The following is a 22874-nucleotide window of genomic DNA, read 5'->3' as shown; positions in this document are numbered from 1 at the left end:
CAATAGCATACTACAGTTATAAACATAGCATAGTGGAGTCACTTAATCATACATAATATAGAGATTCTGATCATCTTGCATTATAACATTGGTACAAAAGAGCAACACAGCAACACAACAACACATCAACCATAGCATAGTGGACTTCATGTTCATCTGATCAGCTCATGCATCCAAAATGTCCCTGATCATCTTCAACTTCTCTTGGTTCTTCTCTAATGCCTTCAACTAATCAACAATCTGGATCTTCCGCTCATCCCTGCGTTTAATCAGATTCTCAATTCATTTCTTCAGACCATCAATGTGAAGGTTGAGCACCATAATTTCATCATTAAGTTTGTCCTTCTCCTTCAAATGATTTGCCTTCTGGGTCCTAATGACCCCGCCTTGAACTTCTGCAAGGTTGAGCAGTTGATTCACATCTTCTACTAGTTTGTCATAGTTTGCATCAAGATTTCTTTTCTCCTCTGTGAGGTGGTGAATTTTCTGTGAATTCTCCAAATTATCATCCCTCCTAGCACTCTTGGTGTCTTCCAACATTTCCCGCAGTTTTAACAATGCATTTTGCATTGCGGGAGGCCACTCTTGGTCTACCCAACCAACAAAACCATAGTTTTGAGGTGGCTGCAATACAAAATAACCAGTACTTCAGCAATACAAAATAACCAGAAAATAACAAGCCAGAATTCTGTAATAAACATGCAATGACAGTGCTGTAATAAACAAGCAATGACAGTGTTGTAACAAGCCAGAATCTTTTAGCTAAACTAGCAATGACAGTGCTGTAATAAACAATGACAGTCTGAATATTTGAGCTAAACAAACAATGACAGTGATGTAGTAAACACTGACAGACTGAATCTTTTGAGCTAAACAAACAATGACAGTCTGAATATTTTATCTAAACAAACAATGAGAGTGACGTAGTAAACACTGACAGTCTGAATCTTTTCAGCTAAGCAAACAATGATAGTCTGAATCTTTTGAGCTAAACAAACAATGACAGTCGGAATATTTTGAGCTAAACAAACAAAATTGCAGGGAACAACCAGATAGAAAAACGGAAGCAACTTCATGCATGTCTAACACTAAAGAAGATAGAACTAACCGACTGAGCACACACTAAAAATCTTCTCCCTGTCTCAAATCCTTCGAATGCTACGCGACGCTCAGGCGGCAGCCCATGCTCCAAGCAAACATCCAGGGCAGAATTCTCGATGCCCATGTAGTCTTCGTCATCGATGCTAGCAGGGATCTAAAGAAGAACCAAGAAACAAAGATAAATCCCCAATGTGAAGAAACCGAAACCCTAAACCTAACCCTAGCTCTACAAATTACCCGATACATCATGCCGTCCGAGGAATAGATGATGTCCAGGCTCGATAGGTCGTTGCTACTCTCATCCTCGTAAACTATGGCGCGGCAGAGGTGGTGCGGCCGACGAGCTTCGGCGACGAGGGGGGCAGAGCGCGAGCAGAGAAGAAGAGCTGATGCGGGAAGGAGTAGACTGGCTCGGTCGACCAGGTTCGAGCGAGACACAAAGACCGACCGAACCGGTTCTTGCCGACCAGGTTCGAGCGGCCATTTGGTTTTTTTGAAGGTGTCTATGCCATTTGTTTTTTTGTAAGATGTACCAGATGGCATGTGGCAGACGGGACGTTGCAGGAACTGTCACATCGTATAAAGAGGGAACTGCCTCCGGGCGCATCGTCTTCCTCATCGCCTCATCTCCCACTCCTCCCACTTCGTCTTCTCGCTCTCTCCCGTCGCACTGTCTCCCTCGTCGCCTCATCTCCCACACCCAATGGAGGGCGCTCGTCGCGCCCTCGCCGTTGCAGATCTTGAGGTGCCGAAGCAGGAGGACACGACCGCAACCGCTATCGCCGCTACGGAACTTGAGAAGGAGGTGCCGAAGCAGGAGGACACCACTGCAACAGTTGTCGCCACTGCGGATCTTGAGAAGGAGGTGCCGAAGCAGGAGGACACGACCTCGAGCGGTGCTGCGCGGACTCACGACGATGAGGTGGGTTTTTAGATGAGGTTTTCTAGTTTTTTTATAGTTGATTCGTGCTTGAATGCTACATAGATTTATTGAGACTTGGATTTCTTTAATTTCAATCTTGATTTGTGCATGTGGATGTGGTAATGCTTCCCGTTCCCCTGCTTTCATAGTTATCTTGATAAGTGGGAGATTTAGCATATATTCAGAGAGCAGAACACACTCTGCTTTTGCATGTGTTGGCGAACTTTTGCATTTTGTTGGCTTGAATCAACGGAATCTTTCTCTTATTAGTAAAGATTTCACCTAGGTCATGTGCTTGATATATACGAACACCCATTCCTAAATTTTGCCTAGGTCTGCCCCCTCTCTTGTATTTTATTGGGATTATTAGTAAGGATTTAATAAGAGTTAGGTTTTGAATTGGGATCTTGATTGCTGCATGTGCTTAGATTTTATTATGTGCCGGATATGTTGATAGATTTGTTGTGGTTATCCCCTCACCGGGGCATGGCAGGGGCTGAGCAGCCCAGTTGTGCAATGTTCTGCTATATAAAATGCAAAACACAGAGAATCGTCTTATGCAAACAGATAAGAAAAGATAATGAAGTGATACTTACAAATTGCTTGCAGACATCACATTTTGGATGAAAGCGCTCCTTGTAACAAGTTTTATGGTATGGATGGTTTCCTGACATGGAGAACTGCATGTTTTTGTTGGTAAAGTCAATACCAATGCAACTGCTTAATTAGTACACAAAACAACAAAGAGCTACCTCATAGTCATATATTGGCTGATTACAAGCATGGCAGCAAAAGCACTCTGGATGCCAAACAGCTCCCATGCAACTAAGAAAACGTCCATGGCCAATTTCATTGTGACATCCAACACATGTCCTGACAAAAGAAGTGTATACATAACATATAGTTACAGAGTACAAATAACTCCCGTAACTGATTGCAATCAGAGTGTTCTGGACCAACACAATATTCTCCTGGCATGCTTTAAGAAGCAAATTATACACACTCTCTTATTTTTTTTACCAGGTATCTTTGTTACTTTCTTTTGACAGCAATGGCAGATTTCGCACACCCAAGGCACTTCATGTGAAGATATAATTCACAGTATAGCACCCAATGATGTCTTTCCGCGCTTCAATAACTACATTAAATGGTTTATCAAATAAAGACGGGGGCAAACCAGGTCTGACGGGTTTTTCTTTCATGTCTATGCTGGATATCCAAGTTTCAAACCAGAGTTTGATTTTTTGAAAGGACATTTAAATCTTTGTATGAAGGATCGAAAGATTGTATAAGTGAAATGCACAAAGGACAGACCTAGTGCAGAGAATAGGGCGGCTGATGTAGCAGCACTATGAATGTAATTAGAAGCACATTGTTGAATGCTTGACCTTTTGAATACTGTGTTACATAGTTTGTACTAATTGAATTACTTATATTGTAGGAAAAGGAAGCTGCAGGCATGAAGAGGAAGCTCGCCAAGACTGGGTTCTAGATCCTGTATGACTCTGACTACGACGACGACGACGACCCGTATGAGGTAATCCCAACTATTTTAGTTGAGCGTAAGCACTATATGAATGCATGTTGGTGGGCTTTTTAATGAAATTGATGTAGAGAGTGTTTTACGGTTGTTTGTTTAATTAGATTACTGTACATGACTTTTTTCTTTGTTTGTTCATTAAAATTTGGTAAATGGGAATTATCTGATGTTTGTTCATTGCATCATTCTGAATCAGAAGTGTGTGTACTGGCTCCATAATGCCTATATGAATGCATAATGTGTTCCTGCAATTAATTTGTGTGTGCAGTATAACTCTGGAGATGACGTGGAGGACGGCAACAAAGAGTCCTTCATTGAGAAGGAAGCCCGGAAGATCAGGCAGAAGGGGAAGGCGACGTACTTCAAGAGGGGAATGTTCAGATGCCCATACTGCAACACAAAGCCAAAGCCCAAGGATGGGATTTATGAACACCTTATGTCGCATGCACGCGGTTTATCGACGAGTGCTGCAGACATCAAGACCAGAGCAGAGCATGCAGCCCTCTTGATGGCTCTAGGTCCCATTTAGTCACCCTCCATGATCCTACGCGGTTTATCGATGTTGTTGTGAACTGTTTTACTTTTGCGCAAATGGCAGGTTGTTGTGAACTGTTGGAATGTTATGGCAGGTTGTTGTGAACTATTGGAATGTTCTACTTTTGATGTTGGAATGTGTATTATGAGTTTATGTGCTGCAACGATCACGGTAGCTGCTTCTATTTTGCTTCACTGATCATAAAGAGTGGGTCGACTGGTTTGATGTATTGAAAAGAGTGGGCATAGAGTAGAAAACCAACAGCCTGTTCCTAGCCGAGTGGTAGATACCCAGTGAAATGAGCGCGAGGTCGTGGGTTCGAGCCCCCGCTCGCGCATTATTTTTTGTCAGAAAACAACAGCTATATGAAAACTTCAGGAAACAACAGTTCTGAAAACAACAACAGCACGCAACATCTCAATTCAGCTCTCTGATGTAGATAGCAACAACAACATCTCTCTAATGTAGTTAGCAATAGCAACAGCAACAACTGCCGATGGGTGAGGTGGTCGTGGCGTCAGCACCACCACCGCTGGTCACCGCCCCCGTCGGTCGCCGCCCCCATCCCCGTCGGTCACCACCCCCCCCCCATCCCCGTCGATCGCCGCCGCCCCGTCCCCGTCGGTCGCCGCCGCCCCCGAGATCTCGATTTGCTCGTCCCTTGTCAGAAATTGGCTAAGTGTTGGCCCCTGTCGGAAATTGGCCAAGTGTTGGCCGTCCCCGTTGGTCCCACTTGTCAATGATACGAGAGACCTGTGATTTAATATAATATACCCCCAAATACCGATACCTGAGCAACAGTCCCTCTCTAGCCCAGCGGTAGCAAACACTTAGCGGAAGCGCTCGGTCGTGGGTTCGAGTCCCCGCTCGCGCATGTTTTTTTCGGGAATTAAGCGAGGCTCGCGCATCTCCCCGCTCGGTCGCCGGCCCCTCACCTGCCTGTCAAATGGGTCCTACCTCAGTGACAAGTAAGCGAGGCTGTTGAGGTGGCTGCTTAACCAGCCTAGTGCATTCGAACTATTTAGTAACGACCATTCATATTGGTCATTATCACCTAAAAATAAGGCAGTGCCAGGTGCTGTCCGCTTTATGACCTTTTCCAGTAAGCAAGTGATGACCTTTCTGATGAAAATGGTCGTTGGTTTTTAGGGCTAGGACCCCTCCAGACAGCTTACGACCAAATGATGTCAAATGATCATAGATTTATGACCATTCCTTCCAGCGTCACTGACAAAAGGTCGTTAGTTGACATATTTCTTGTAGTGTCACATGATTACTTATAACAAGACTTATCCCATGTCCTCAGGAACAAACGTAACTACTCACAAAGCATATTCATATTCATGATCAGAGGAGTATTAATAACCATTAAGGATCTAAACATATGATCTTCCACCAAATAAACCAACTAGCATCAACTACAAGGAGTAATCAACACTACTAGCAACCCACAGGTACCAATCTGAGGTTTTGAGACAAAGATCGGATACAAGAGATGAACTAGGGTTTGGAGAGGAGATGGTGCTGAGGAAGATGTTGATAGAGATTAACCCCCTCTCGAAGAGAGGATCGTTGGTGATGACGATGGCTTCGATTTCCCCCTCCGGGAGGGAAGTTTCCCCGGTGGAATCGCTTTGTTGGAGCTCTAGATTGGTTTTTTTGAAGTTTCGTCCCGAGATGGCAGCGTCGCTCCCGAAAGGTCTGATATGATTTTTTCCAGGTCAAAACCCTTCATATGGGAGAAGATGGGCGCCGGAGGCCTGCCAGGGGGGCCACAAGCCTGCAGGGCGCGGCCAGGGGGGTAGGCCGCGCCCCCTGGGCTTGTAGCCACCTGGTGGGTCTCCTCCGGTATTTATTTCGCCCAATAATTTTTATAAATTCCAAAACTGTTCTCCGTAAATTTTCAGGACTTTTGGAGCTGTGTAGAATAGGTCTCTCAGATTTGCTCCTTTTCGAGTCCAGAATTCCAACTGCTCGCATTCTCCCTCTTCATGTAAATCTTGTAAAATAAGAGAGAAAAGGCATAAGTATTGTACCATAATGTGTAATAACAGCCCATATTGCAATAAATAATGATATAAAAGCATGTTGCAAAATGGACTTATCAAAGTGCCACCCTCGATAGCAAATAGGAAATCGTGCTCGTTGCCTTCCTACGCGCGAATGTCGATGTGTTTTCCTGACACCCATCTGACATCCCCGGTGTTCCTAGGGAGGTGATCGAGCAACACCTTGCCATTTGTCCTTAGGCATGCCCCGTCAAGAAGAAGGTCTGAAAGCAAGCTGTGGAGCGGCAGGAATTTATTGCCGAGGAAATCAAGAAACTAGAAGCACCAAGCCTGATCAGAGCTGTGCTCCACCCCACATGGCTAGCGAATCCGGTTGTGGTGCGTAAGTCTAATGGGAAATGGAGAATTTGCATCGAATTCATGGATGTCAACAAGGCTTGCCCAAAGGACCCTTTTCCCTTGCTGCGCATCAACCAAATAGTGGACTCAACTCCTTAATGTGACATGTTGTCGTTCCTTGATGCCTACCCTGGCTACCACCAAATCTCCATGGTCGAGGAAGAAGAGGAAAAAACCCACGTTCACGACCCCATGTGGCACATACTGCTTCAAGAGTATGCCTTTTGGGTTGAAGAGCGTTGATTCAACATTTGGGAGGGCCATCCAGATTGGTTTTGGGATGCAATTACACAGAAATGTGGAGGCATACATGGATGACATAGTCATCAAGACCAAGGGCAAGGTCACGCTGATCCAAGACTTAGAAGAAACCTTTGCAAACTTGCACAATATAAACCTGAAGATCAACCTCGAGAAATGCGTGTTCGGAGTCCCATCCGGCAAGCTCCTCAGGTTCTTTATGTCACAACGCGACATAGAAGCCAACCCCGCCAAGATTGTGGCAACTGAGCAGATAGAGGCACCGAAGCGCATCAAGGACGTACGCCGCTTGGTGGGCTGCATCGCTGCTCTTAGCGGGTTGATTTCCAAGTCTGCAGAGCACACCCTGCCGTTTTTCAAAATCTTGAAAAAGGCATGCCCGATGAAATGGACCCCGAAGAAATGGTTGTGCTACAAGATTTGAAGAAGTATGGGTCCTCATCTCCAATACTAGTCAGGCCAAGACCTCAAGAGTCATTACTGTTGTACCTGGAGGCAACTAACCAAGTGGTCAGCGTCGCGCTGGTGCCGGAAAGAGAAGATGAGGAAGAGGAGGCAGCAACCCCTGAGCCGGCAAACGACAAGCCAGATTCTACTCCGGTAAGCCAAAGAGCCAACAAGATAAACACAACACGAGAAGCAGATTAGTAGATCGTGCAAAAGAAGAAGATGGTGCAGCGACCAGTTTACTTTTTCATCCCTCTCCTGCAAGGGGCTAGGTCAAGGTATTCTGGGGGTGCAAAAGATGCTTTTCGGCCTTCTCATGAATTCTCGGAAATTGCACCATTACTTCCAAGCACACCACATCACCATCGTCACTTGGTTTCCCTTGCAACGCATCTTGAGGAATCGAGAGGCAACTAGCAGAAGTTGTGAGTGCGTGTTGGCGTTAGCTAGCTTTGACCTGAGCATTGAAAGCACATCAACCATACAAAGCAGGGCCTTCGCGGAATTCATTGCTGAATGGACTCCAACGCAGGACCAAATGATTTTAGAAATAATCCTCCCCGGTAGGGAAGCACCTCAGGACTGGATCATGTACTTTGACGGGACTTTCTTGCTGCAAGGCGCCGGTGTAGGGGTACTCCTCATCGAACCCACTAGACAGAACCTCAAGTACGTGGTCCAGATCCACTTTCCCTGGGAGGTATCGACGAACAACATGACGAAATATGAAGGACTTCTTGTTGGACTCCGGATAGCAGCTGAACTTTGTATGAGGAAGCTGATAGTCCGGGGGGATTCACAGCTGGTTGTGCGTGAATTCAACATGCATTATCAAAGTCCTCTGATGGAAGCTTGCGTATATGAAGTGAGGAAGTTGGAGGAGTGCTTTTACGGTCTACAGATGGAACACATCCCATGGGCAGAAAACAATATTGCTAATGGTCTGTCAAAGCAAGCTGCTCAGAAGTTGCATGTGGAGCCAGAAACTTTTGTGCTCCGACTAACTCAACCATCAGGTACACCATCATATCGACAAGCTAAGAAAATAAAGATCAGTTCCAGCGACTATCTTCCGGCAGATCCACCAGCCGCATCCAAGAGGGTTGCTGGGAACGATGATACGTCTTCCAGTGAGGTGAAGACTCCGGCGGACCCAATGGTCCTTGCCGTCGAGGCGAACGTTCCCACGACGGAAGAGATGCCTTTAGTCCTTGTAGTTGAGCCCCAAGCTTTTGCATGGGCGCAACAAATAGTCCACTACCTTTAGACAGGTGAACTTCTCGAAGAACAGGAAGAAGTTAAAAGAGTAGCCCGACAGTCTAGCATGTACCAGTTCATGGACAACACTTTGTACAAGAGGACACCAAATGGGATGAAATTGATGTGAATTCCTCGTGAAGAAGGACAACAGTTGCTGGTGGAAATACATGAAGGAAGTTGTGGGCAATAACCATTCAACACACCTTGGTGGAGGTGACTACGTGTGAAGCGTGCCAGTTCCACGCCAAAAATATACATAAGCCAGCTCAAGACCTCCAAACCATCCCACTCTCCTAGCCATTTGTGGTCTGTGGCTTGATATAGTCGGCCCCTCCCCGATGCTATCGGGGGCTTTGAATTCTTGTTCGTGGTAATCAACAAGTTTACTACATGGACTGAAGTGGAGCCAGTGAGGAAGGTGGCGGCACAAGCAACAATCAAGTTCATAAGAGGGGTTGTTTATTATTCTGGAGTACCCAACAGAATCATCACTAAGAACGACACACAATTCACCAGCAACACATTCATGCAATATTGCCAGGACATTGGCACCAAGATCTACTTTGCATTGGTTGCACAACATAGGAGCAACGACCAATTAGAAAGGGAAAATGTTGAAGCGTTGTGGGGCCTCAAGACAAGGACTTTCGACAATCTGCACAAGCACAGGAGGCACTAGATTGATGAACTGTAGGCGGTTCTTTGGTCAATCAAAACAACTCCAAATCGAGCCACCAACGAGACACCCTTCTCCCTGTTCTATGGTGCAGAAGCGGTACTCCCCACAGAACTCACATACGGGTCACCTCGAGTACAAGCTTTTGATGAAGAACAGCAAGAGCAACTACCGCATGATGATGCCATGCTCCTCGAGGAATATCGTCTCCAGGCTGCGCTAAGTGTCGCTCGGTACTAGTAAGCCCTGTGCCGCTATCACAGTCGTAGGGTGCGCACGAGGGGCATTGAGGATGGTGACGTTATCCTTCGACGGATCTAGTCTTTGAAGGGAACAAACAAGTTGACCCCAAAGTGGGAAGGCCTTTACCGGTTAGTACAAGTCACCACTCCCGGTGCAGTCGCGTGGAGACCGAAGATGGCACTCCGGTGCTGAACTCGTGGAATATCAAGCATCTTCACAAGTTCTACCCATGAGGTGCAGTTGCCGGGCTCTCGGCGACCCCTTTGTTACAAGTTAGCTCGACAAGGCTTGTAATCCTTTGTATAAAGCCAGGCGAGGACCCTGTGTCTAGTCAATAAAGCTAAGTGTACTGCAACTCCTTGTCAAAGTACATATTTATTTTTATTAATTGTATATGGAAAGTTGTGGTTACTTTTGACTTGGGTCCAGGATTCCTTTGAACCAACAAGGTTCCTAGCATCCTCCATTTTCTCTTCGTTCTTTTCTCGAAAGGAAGAAGGGCACCTCACGTAACAGTCTCACGGGGGGTAACGGTATGAGCACCTATGGACACGTTCACAGACAATCACCTTGCGACAGGGAGCACAAGGGAGGGAAAGCTAAGTTTAAAGTATTTTTCTTCATTAAGAGTTGTTTTGTTCCTTTGAAACAATCCCACTTGTATGAACAAAACCTGCATGCGAGGAACCCTTGTCGGATTTGTCTACGCTCCTTGTTGTTTCGAGTCTGCTCAACAACCAGATCAGCTACGACAAGGACGACAAGTTAGTCCGACAGGCAAGCGCGTCGTTGACTAGCTGCTCATGACCCATTCCTAAAAGTGCTCGCGGCAAGAATACGCGCGCCAGAAGGCGATTCCAATAAGTGCAGGGATGGAAACATACAAGTGCAAATTCATAGGGAAGAATGGCCACTTGACACACATAATAACGCTTAAAACCTGGTGGGCAGTACCCTACAATTTTCTTTGCATTTCTTTGCACGACTACATAGGGTACTATTTAAATGGAAAGGAGATATGCCACTATGATGTGGTGATTGATCTCGAAACGAGGCCTCTGATCCGTCTCCAATGTATCTACTTTGCCAAACTCTTTTGCCCTTGTTTTGGACTCTAATTTGCATGATTTGAATGGAACTAACCCGGACTGACACTGTTTTCAGTACAATTGCCTTGGTGTTATTTTTGTGCGGAAATAAAAGTTCTCGGATTGACCTGAAAATTTATGGAGAATATTTCTGAAATTAATGAAAAATACTGGCGAAAGAATCTACCGGAGAGGGGCCACCCCCAGGCCAGAAGGCTGCACGAACCAGCCTGGGTTGCGCAGCATGCCCTGTCGCTTTTTTTGTCTTATTGAACTTCACTTCCTTCGCATAAGTCATTCCTCGTCAAAAGACATAGTCTTTAGGTTAGGACAACAATGCTTTGTAAGTGGTATCAAATGTATCCAGACAAATGAATGAATAGTTGCATCCTTTTTTTGACTCTCATTTTGTATGATTATTTTCTTTCACTTTCCGGAAGCTTGCCGGCTTGACTTATCCTGCCGCGAGCCCTTAGAGATCGGATCCTGAGAAAACTCACCAAAGGAGGGTATCACCGGCAAGACTCCTTAACGCACTCAGCGCAACCATTTAAATTGTCGAGCGAGGCTCGAGGCAAAATAAGGTGCTATGTAGCCGTCCGAAACATTGAGCGAGTTCGAAATGAGATAAGGGCGCTCTATGGCCGCTCAAGTCGTTGAACAGGCTCGAAACAAAGTCAGAGTGCACTGATCCTAGCAAGGTCCATCTGCACACGGGGTTCTCATACAAAAGTCGATACTTCAAAATGATACAACTAATCTACCAAGAGTCTGGTAAGGAGTTTGATTCTATACTTATCTCGCGCGTCGCGGCATTCCTAGCCGTAGCGTCTGAAGGTGCTGCCGAGGAGGAGTATCCATACCCCCGACAAGCTGACGTTGCCACCAGCGGCCTTCTTGCCGACGAGGTTTTCGCCGGTGGCCTTTGGCCACTCTGGACGAAAGAGGCACGCTGGGGCGTAACGCTATCTTATCTCTTTTGCAAGAGTTTTGTTGACGGAGCCCCCAAGCGCATCTTTGTGGTGTCACAGTGCTCCAAGGAGAAATGCGAGCCGGAGGGCGCGTTAAGCTGCCATTCGGGGCCTGGGATGCGTCCTCGACGATCATGCAGCGCTCCCGAGAGGTGCGTCGGTCGGAGTAAGCGTCGGAGGCCTGGCCGAAGCCCCTGTCACACCCTCGACAGCACCACGGCGTTCCAAGGAGATGTGTCGGCCGGGCGATGCGGAGCTCGGGGCTTTCGCTTCTTCCACTCGCGCTCGCATAGCACCTATGGAGGTGCTATGAGCTCTTGCGTGGGCAGAGCAGCCATTGCTTCCTCCCACTTAGGGAAGATGCAACATCAAACTGGGATACGTGGAGATGACGAGCGGCTCGTCGGATCGGGGTGGCGTTGACGCTGGCCTGCTTCCGACGATCCCCCTACCTGGCGTGCCAAAGATGTCGGTGAAGGATCGACACCTATGGGGGCCTCAACAGTCCCCTTTTTGCTGGTTTGGCGGGGAGAGGGGTCGCGGAAAGAGCAGAACCAATAGTCAGGGCCCGGCAAGATCTTTTTACCCAGGTTTGGGCTGCGTGGTGCGGAAAGCCCTACTCCTGCATGCGTTTAATTATTCGTTTTGGGTTAGTGTAGATCTGTCGCTTTTTACAGCCTTTCAATTTGCCAAAAAGCCACTACTGCTAAGCCTCGGGCCTCCTTTTATAGGCAAAGGGGTCAGCACAGTGGATTAGTGGGTGAACGGTGGTTCACGAGTGAAACAGTGCCAACCGATAGTTACAGTGTTACTACCTTGTCAGAGGTGCAATAAATGCTTCGGCAGACTTCCCTAACCTCGTCAGGAGGGGTTGGACACGTATCCACACGTGGCAACTCCGGGGCGTTGCGCTGGCGTGCGGGCGGACGCGTGGCGCATGCATCGTCGGTGGTGTGCTCGTCGGTGGAGGCGTTCGCAGGTCGCGAGGGCGCCTTGGGCCCGCGCCTCTCCTCGGGCCTTTCTCTTTCTTCCCGGCAGGGTTACCTTGCCGGGGCTCTTCTTGTTCCTCGACGGGAGGGTCTCGCCGTGGCATCGTCTATCTCCTCGGCAGGGAACTCCTGCCGGGGTGTCTTCATCCTTCCCAACAAGCGAGTGTTTCCCGGGGCTTGCAATCTGCACTTGGTGCTTTCTGAGTCTTGCTTCTGCCCTAAGCCTCAACGACGCACCTTGTCGCTGTGGAGGGGCTGCCAGTGTCAGCGCGCAAGTCTAGGGCACTCGAGACCCCAATCTTTTGTGCACCAACACTCTGACTGACAGGTGGCCCCAAGGCCCACTGCTAGTCTCTTCTTCCTCCTCCTATACCCCACTCCTACTCCTCCAAGAATGCTCCAGCGCTTTCCCCACTTGCAGTACCTAGTGCGTAGGGCACCTGGGGGCGCACTGCGGTGGTGCGCAGTGTGCTAGCTGCCGACGCAGCGTGTGATACGTCCATTATGCATCATGTTTTCATGTTGATATTTATCGCTTCTTGGGCTGTTATTTCACTTCATGGTACAATAATTATGCATTTTCTCTCTTATTTTGCAAGGTTTACATGAAGAGGGAGAATGCCGGCAACTAGAATTCTGGCCTGAAAATGGAGCAAAGTTGAAAATGCAAGGTTTACCTATTATGCGCAACTCCAAACACCGTTAAAATCAATGAGGATTTTCTTCTAGATTTATAAAAAATACTGGGCCGAAGAAGCGCCAGAGGGGCGCCAGCAAGTGGCCACAAGCCTGCACGGCGCGCCACCCAGGCCGCGCCATGAGGGCTTGTGGGGAGCCTGCTAGCCCACCGGCCCCCCTATTCTGCTATATGAAGGGTTTCATCCAGAAAAAAATGAGGGAGGAGCTTTTTCGTGGATTCGCCGCCGCCACCAGGCGGAACTTGAGCAGAACCAATCTAGAGCTCCGGCAGGACGATCCTGCCGCGGAAACTTCCCTCCCGGAGGAGGAAGTCATCGCCATCGTCATCACCAACACTCCTCTCATCGGAGGGGACTCGTCACCATCAACATCTTCGTCAGCACTATCTCATCTCCAAACCCTAGTTCATCACTTGTAACCAATCTCCGTCTCGCGACTCCGATTGGTACTTGTAAGGTTGCTAGTAGTGTTGATTACTCTTTTTAGTTGATGCTAGTTGGATTACTTGGTGGAAGAGTTTATGTTGAAATCCTTGATGCTAATCATTACCTCTCTGGTCATGAATATGATTATGCTTTGTGAGTAGTTACTTTTGTTCCTGAGGACATGGGATAAGTCATGCTAATAGTAGTCATGTGAATTTGGTATTCGTTCGATAATTTGACGTGTTGTATGTTGTTTTTCCTCTAGTGGTGTTACGTGAACGTCGACTACATAACACTTCACCATTATTTGGGCCTAGAGGAAGGCATTGGGAAGTAGTAAGTAGATGATGGGTTGCTAGAGTGACATAAGCTTAAATCCTAGTTTATGTGTTGCTTCGTAAGGGGCTGATTTGGATCCACTAGTTTAATGCTATGGTTAGACTTTGCCTTAATTCTTCTTTCCTAGTTGCGGATGCTTGCAAGAGGGGTTAATCATAAGTGGGATGCTTGTCCAAGTAAGGGCATTACCCAAGCGCCGGTCCACCCACATATCAAACTATAAAACTAACGAACGCGAATCATATGAACATGATAAAACTAGCATGACAGAAATTCCCGTGTGTGCTCGGGAGCGTTTTTCCTCCTATAAGACTTTGTACAGGCTTGTCCCTTGCTACAAAAGGGATTGGGCCACTTTGCTGCACCGTTGCTACTTTTGTTACTTGTTGCTTGCTACGAATCATCTCACCACACAATCACTTGTTACCGACAATTTCAGTGCATGCAGATTTTACCTTGCTGAAAACCACTTGTCAGATCCTTCTGCTCCTCGTTGGGTTCGACACTCTTACTTATCGAAAGGACTACGATTGATCCCCTTTACTTGTGGGTCATCAAGACTCTTTTTTGGTGCCGTTGCCGGGGAGTGAAGCGCCTTTGGTAACTGGAACTTGGTTAGGAAACATTCATATAGTGTGCTGAAATTTATTGTCACTTGTCACTATGGATACTAATCCTTTGAGGGGCTTGTTCTGGGTATCTTCACCTCGAACGGAAGCACAAAGAGTTTCTCCTCAACCTTCTGCACCTACTGAAAATATTTGCTTTGAATTTCCTTCAGGTATTCTTGAGAAACTGCTGGCTAATCCTTTTACAGGAGATGGAACATCACATCGAGACTTGCATCTAATCTATGTAGATGAAGTTTTTGGTTTATTTAAGCTTGCAGGTTTGCCCGAGGATGAGGTCAATAAGAAGGTCTTTCCTTTATATTTGAAGGATAAGGCGTTGACATGGTATAGGCTATGTGATGACACTGGATCATGGGACTACAATCGGTTGAAATTGGAATTTCATCAAAAGTTTTATCCTATGCATTTAGTACATCGTGATCAGAATTATATTTACAATTTTTGGCCTCGTGACAGAGAACGCATCGCTCAAGCTTGGGGGAGGCTTAAATCAATGTTATATTCATGCCCCAATGACGAGCTCTCAGAAAATATCATTCAGAACTTCTATGCTCGGCTTTCTCATGATGATCGCACCATGCCTGACACTTCTTGTACCGGTTGTTTTATGAAGAGAGATATTGACTTCAAATTGAATTTATTGGAGAGAATTAAACGTAACTCTGAAGATTGGGAGCTTGAAGAAGGTAAGGAGTCAGGTATGAATTTCACGTTTTATTGCGTTAAATCCTTTGTTGAGACAAATACCTTTAGTGATTTTAGCGCTAAGTGTGGACTTGACTCTGAGATAGTAGCTTCATTGTGTGAATCCTTTGTTGCTTATATTGATCTCCCCAAAGAGAAGTGGTTTAAATATCATCCTCCTTTAGAAGTCAATGTATTTAAACCCACTCCAGTTGAAGAGAAAGTCATTGCCTATAATGATCTTGTTGTTCCTAGTGCTTACATTGAGAAACCACCTTTCCCTGTTAGGATAAAGGATCATTCTAAAGCTTCAACTGTGATACGTAGAGGCTATATTAGAACACCTACACCCCCTGAGAAAATTAGAGTTGAACCTAGCATTGCTATTATCAAAGATCTTCTGTACGACGATGTTGAGGGACATAATATTCACTTCTGTGAAGATGCTGCTAGAATTGCTAAACCTCACGTTAGAGACAAACATAGGCATGTTGCTGGCATGCCTGTGGTTTCTGTTATGATAGGAGATCATTGTTATCATGGTTTATGTGACGTGGGTGCTAGTGTTAGTGCAATACCTCAATCCTTATACGATGAAATCAAAGATGAGATTGCTCCTGTTGAGATAGAACCTATTGATGTGACTATTCAGCTTGCCAATAGAGATACTATCTGCCCTATGGGATTTGTTAGGGATGTTGAAGTATTGTGTGGTAAAACAAAGTATCCTGCTTATTTCCTCGTTCTTGCTATCACACAAGATAACTTTTGTCCCATCATTTTTGGTAGACCCTTTCTCAATACTGTCAATGCTCATATTGATTGTGAGAAGCAAACTGTCACTGTTGGCTTTAAAGGTGTGTCACATGAGTTCAATTTCTCTAAGTTTGGTAGACAACCTCATGAAAAGGAGTTGCCTAGTAGGGATGAAACTATTGCCTTAGCCTCTATTGTCGTACCTCCTACTGATCCCTTAGAGCAATACTTGCTTGAGCATGAGAATGATATGCATATGGATGAAAGGGATGAGATAGATAGAGTTGTCTTAGAACAATATCATATCCTTAAGAATAATCTGCTTGTTGAACTGCTTGGGGATCCACCCCCACCAAAGGGCGATCTTGTGTTCGAGCTTAAACAGTTGCCTGATACTCTTAAGTATGCTTATCTTGATGCAAAAGAGATATATCCTGTTATTATTAGTGCTAGCCTCTCAGAGCATGAAGAAAAGAAGTTACTAAAAACTCACAGGAAGCACTGTGCTGCTATTGGATACACTCTTGATGATCTTAAGGGCATTAGTCCTACCCTATGCCAGCACAAGATTAAAACTGATCCTGATTCTAAACCAATTACTGATCATCAAAAGAGATTAAATCCTAAGATGAAAGAGGTAGTAAGAAAAGAAATACTAAAGCTCCTGGAAGCATGTATCATTTATCATGCTGCTCACAACGATTGGGTGAGTCCGGTGCATTGCGTCCCTAAGAAGGGAGGCATTACTGTTGTCCCTAATGATAAGGATGAATTGATCCCACAGAGGATTATTACTGGCTATACGATGGTGATCGATTTTAGGAAGCTGAATAAAGCCACTAGGAAAGATCATTACCCTTTGCCTTTTATCGACCAAATGCTAGAAAGGTTGTCCAAACACACACACTTCTGCTTTCTAGACGGATATTCTGGTTTCTCCCAAATACCAGTTGCACAATTTGATCAGGAGAAAACCACTTTCACCTGCCCTTTCGGTACCTTTGCTTACACATGTATGCCTTTTGGCTTATGTAATGCACCTGCCACCTTTCAAAGATGTATGATGGATGTATTCTCTGACTTTTGTGAAAAGATTGTCGAGGTTTTCATGGATGACTTTTCTGTTTACGGGTCTCCCTTTGATGATTGCATCAACAACCTTGATCGAGTCTTACAGAGATGTAAAGACACCAATCTTGTCTTGAATTGGGAGAAGTGTCACTTTATGGTTAATGAAGGCATCGTCTTAGGACATAATATTTCTGAAAGAGTTATTGAAGTCAATAAGGCTAAGGTTGATGCAATCGAGAAAATGCCATACCCCACAAATATCAAAGGTATAAGAAGTTTCCTTGGTCATTCTGGTTTCTATAGAAGGTTCATCAAAGACTTCTCTAAGATTTCTAGGCCTCTTACCAATCTCTTACAAAAGGATATTCATTTTGTTTTGGACGAAGATTGTGAGGAAGCCATCGAAATACTTAAGAGGGCTTTGATAACTGCACCTATTGTTCAACCACCTGATTGGAACTTACCTTTTGAGATCATGTGTGACGCTAGTGATTATGCTGTTGGTGCTATTCTAGGGCAAAGAGTCGATAAGAAGTTGAATGTTTTTCACTACGCTAGTAAAACTCTAGACAGTGCCGAGAGAAACTATGCTACTACGGAGAAGGAGTTTTTAGTAGTCATGTTTGCATGTGAAAAGTTCAAGTCTTACATAGTTGATTCCAAAGTCACTATTCACACTGATCATGCTGCTATTAAGTACCTCATGGAGAAGAAAAATGCTAAACCTAGACTTATCAGATGGGTTCTCTTGCTACAAGAATTTGATTTGCACGTTGTCGACAGAAAGGGTGTTGATAACCCAGTAGCAGATAACATGTCTAGGTTGGAGAACGTTCTTGATGACCCACAACCTATTGATGATAGCTTTCCTGATCAGCAACTGAATGTCATCAATGCTTCACGTAGTGCACCGTGGTATGCTGATTATGCAAACTATATCGTTGCCAAATATATACCACCTAATTTCACGTACCAGCAAAAGAAGAAATTCTTCTTTGACTTGAGACATTACTTTTGGGATGATCCTCACCTTTATAAGGAAGGAGTAGATGGTGTTATTAGACGTTGTGTACCTGAACATGAACAGGGACAGACCCTACAGAAGTGTCACTCCGAGACCTACGGAGGACACCATGCGGGAGATAGAACTGCACACAAGGTATTGCAATCAGGTTTGTATTGGCCCACTCTCTTCAAGGATGCCCGTAAGTTTGTCTTGTCTTGTGACGAATGTGAAGGAATAGGTAATATCGGTAAACGTCGGGAAATGCCTATGAACTATTCACTTGTCATTGAACCATTTGATGTCTGGGGCTTTGATTATATGGGACCTTTTCCAAAATCCAACGGGTATACTCATATCCTAGTTGCTGTTGATTACGTCACTAAGTGGGTAGAAGCTATCCCCACTATTAGTGCTGATCACAACACCTCTATCAGGATGCTGAAAGAAGTTATCTTCCCTAGAATTGGAGTCCCTAGATATCTAATGACCGACGGTGGTTCACACTTCATTCATGGTGCTTTTCGTAAAACGCTTGCTAAGTACGATGTCAACCATAGAATTGTGTCTCCCTATCACCCTCAGTCTAATGGTCAAGTAGAGCTAAGTAATAGAGAGATTAAACTGAATCTGCAAAACACTGTCAACAGGTCTAGAAAGAATTGGTCTAAGAAGCTCGATGATGCACTGTGGGATTATAGAACTGCCTATAAGAATCCGATGGGCATGTCTCCATACAAAATGGTGTACGGTAAAACATGTCATTTACCTCTTGAGCTAGAGCATAAAGCTTATTGGGCAATCAAAGAGCTCAACTTTGATTTTAAACTTGCCGGTGAGAAGAGGTTATTTGATATTAGCTTGCTTGATGAATGGAGAACTCAGGCATATGAGAATGCCAAGTTGTTCAAAGATAAGGTTAAGAGGTGGCATGATAAGAGAATACAAAAACATGAGTTCAATGTAGGTGATTATGTCTTGCTATATAACTCTCGTTTAAGATTCTTTGCAGGCAAGCTTCTCTCTAAATGGGAAGGTCCCTATGTTGTTGCGGAAGTATATCGTTTCGGTGCTATCAAGATCAACAACACAGAAGGTAATTGTCCGAGAGTTGTCAATGGGCATAGAATCAAGCATTATATCTGAGGTACTCCCATAAATGTTGAAACCAATATCATCAATATAATAACTTCGGAGGAATACCTAAGGGATATTTATCAGCCTGTTTCAGACTCCGAAAACGAAGAGGTATGTGATTCGGTAAGAAAACAGAGTCCAAAACTTTTCCAGTAGGAAATTTTGTCCGTTTTGGAATATTTGAAAAAATACAAAAATTGGAAGTAGTTCGGAAAGTTCGCGAGGAGGTGACAAGCCTGCACGGCGCGGGCCCACCCCCTGACCACGCCGTGAGGGCTTGTGGCCACCTCGTGCGCCTCCCGGACTCCGTTTTCGTGCGGGGTACTCCTTCTGGTCTGAAAAAATCGTTATATATACCTCCATTTGGTCTGACCCCTGCATCACGCAGATTTCCTCTGTTTTTCGTTTGGAGCCTGTTTCTGTTGCAGATCTAGATCATTATGACTTCCCCAAAAGCTCCGAAGGACAACATCTTCAAGAATGTAATCAATCCCTACCTCATGGGAGTGCTGCAACACCCTCACTCTATCGAGATGCATGAGGGGATGTTGCACATTCGTGATGTTGAGGGGCCTAAGAAGACCAGAAGCGTGGAGACGAGGCTCGAAGCAATGGAGCAACAAGTCTTCAAGTTCCAAGGGATGGTGGAGCCCAACCACATGATGATCACGTAGTTCACCAACAAGCACAGGATTGATGCCAATGACATTGGGAAGCATCTCTCCAGGCTCTATGACAGGATTGATCAACTCCAGGCCTAGATCTATGACCTGCAGAACCAAAACTGTGAGTATGAGTATAGATTTAAATCAATATGGTTGGCTGTAGATTTGAGGATTCTAGAGACTCGTTCATCTTTACATGATGGAGCACCTATGCCTTGGAAGACGGAGGATCAAACTCATGTTGCAACAACTCCACCATCACCACCAAAGGAAGACAACTGAGCATTGGTATGGGCAATCCCCTTGGCTTGTGCCAAGCTTGGGGGATTTGCCCAGGTATCGTATCACCATCACATCTTTTGCCTTTACCTTTATTTTAGTTTTCCCTTTCAGTTTTCTCTTTCTCTAGTAGATTAAAAGTCTTAGTGTTTAGTCTTGAGTTTTGCTTTGTGTCACCCCCGATGTATTCGAGCTCATGAGCCATATAATAAAGAGTGTCTTAGTTGAAGGGCTTTGCCTCTTGCCATGATCAAAAGAGTGAGAATAGAACAAAAGCATGAAAGATCATGTAATGATCTTATGGGAAGTGATGGCTTCACATATAAAAAGAATGAGGATTGAAACTTGTTGAGTGTAGGAAAACGTAGACCTTGGTCATGGTTGCAATTAATAGGAAGTGATAAAGAAGGAGAGGTTCACATATAAATATATCATCTCCGACACCATCTATGATTGTGAACACTCACTAAACTATTGCATGCCTAGAAGTTGATGTTGGACAAGGAAGACAACATAATGAATTGTGTTTGCTTGGTTGCAAACAATGTTATATGATTAGAGATCCCTTAGCATGTGACGATTGCTTCCACCTCATATTAGCCAAAACTCCCGCACTAAGTAGAGATACTACTTGTGCATCCATAAACCATCAACCCAGTTTTGCCATGTGAGTCCACCATACCTACCTATGGATTGAATAAGATCCCTCAAGTAAGTTGTCATCGGTGCAAGCAATAAAAATTTCTCTCAAATAGGTATGATCTATTAGTGTGTGGATAATAAGCTTTGTACGAACATGTGATGAGGAAGACATAAAAGCGACAGACTGCATAATAAAGTTCTTTATCACAGGATGCAATATAAAGTGACGTTACTCCGCACTAAGAGGACACACATCCAAACCTCAAAAGCACATGACAAACTCTGCTTCCCTCTATGAAGGGCCTATCTTGTACCTTTACTTTTTGCCCTTGAAAGAGTTATGGCGATCTTCACCAATTCCCTATTTCGCCTTTGTCTTGGCTAACGTCTTATGCTTGGGAAAGATCTATATTCATATGTCAATTTGGAGGTAAGTATTCATGAATTATTATTGTTGACATTACCCTTGAGGTAAGCAGTTGGGAGGCAAAACTCTAAACCCCTATATTTCTCTCTGTCCAGCTGAAACTGATCTCATGAGTACCACATGAGTTGTAGCAATTGTAGAGAACGAAAGAATGATTGAGTATGTGGATTTGCTTTACAAGCTCTTATTTGACTCTTTCTGATGTTGTGATAAATTGCAATTGCTGCAATGACTAAAGGCTATCGGTTGTTACTTCTCGGTAAGGTTCTTGATCCATGATTTACTTTGTGAAGGATGTCACACCCTGTTTTTTTCACCACAAGTATTTTATGTTGCAAAAATCAGAGCTTGTTAAAACTTTTTCAAATAATGTTGTGAGTGCAATGTGAACCCTTGTATGAGTGAATGCTTGCTTGTTTGATGACTCAAACCCATGAAAACTTATTATTTTTCCTCTCTTCAAAAACCCTTTTTCCTTTATATCAAGATCACCTTCACCATGTTGGGATACACTACTAGCTCATGAAGCCAAGTGGCACTTCCAACCAAAGTTGGTGGTCTGATCCAAATATTATTTTCATTCAATAAAAAAATTAATTGGTGATTTAAAATATTATTTTCCTATTTTATATCTATGTCTGTTTCTAAGGCCAGTAATGATATTCCCACAAGGAAAATTGCTTTCCTGCCTTAGAAAATTCTGAGTAAATTCATGGAAGCTCAGAAGTACATATATTTTCCATATATAAGATTTTCAACCCTATTTTATATTAATATTATTTGAGTAAAACCCTGAAAATCATTTCTGTCTATTTTAGCTTTTTGAGATGTTTCCAAAGGAAATTATCTCAGCAAATTCCCATAAAATTACAGGAGCCCTCCCAAGCCATATTAGGTGCTCACCTAAAATCTCACCTTGATCCAAGGTGGGGAAGTGCACCTAATGAGCCCAAAACTCTCTGTGTCCAGAGAAGAGTTGGAACAACTCTACATTGCAAAGATTCTCCAATGGAGCTGAAACTTTGCAGAGGTGTTTGACACCCCAAATGAGGACTCCACACCAAAGATGGGATTTGTGAGACTCTGTTTGGCCACACTTCCTTTGTAAAGGACAGTACTGGTCATTTTGAGGCATTTTCAAGTTTACGAAGCCAAACTGGTTCAATGGAGCTCAAATTTGGTGAAACCACATGTTTTTACCCCAAGACCAAACCTGTTAAGTTTCATTTCTAGTGGTGGAGTGGAAGCACCCCAAGTCACTGTCGAACACCTACTGAAAGGAAGGTAAAAACCCTCCTAGCCATTGTTTTACCCAATGGCAAGGCCCCAAACTTGGTGGGTTAGAGCCCCAGAACACCCTGAGCACCCAGTCAATCAGCCCCTCCCCAACTCCAAGCACAAGTGACAAGAACTCCAATTTGAGCCGCAGGGCAGTACTGGCAACACTAGTGTTCCTTGCTCCCTTGACCAGCTCGAGCTCCCACTAAACCACAACGGCTAGGCACACTCCCAGCAACACTCAGGACATGGAGGACACATCCCAAGTGCCCCAGAGCAAGCCAGCATGCCGTGGCATGCCAAAACTGCGCTCTGGGCGCGCTCCAGAGAGCCTCCAGCAAGGGGACGACGCTCCGGCCGGTCCCAACCTCCCCAGTTATGTCCAAACACTCCCCC

The sequence above is a fragment of the Hordeum vulgare genome, chromosome 3H, assembly GCF_904849725.1.
Source record: "Hordeum vulgare subsp. vulgare chromosome 3H, MorexV3_pseudomolecules_assembly, whole genome shotgun sequence".
NCBI classification, from domain to species: Eukaryota; Viridiplantae; Streptophyta; class Magnoliopsida; order Poales; family Poaceae; genus Hordeum; species Hordeum vulgare.
The sequence above is the reverse complement of the archived record's forward strand: the minus strand, read 5'-3'. Positions refer to the sequence as shown.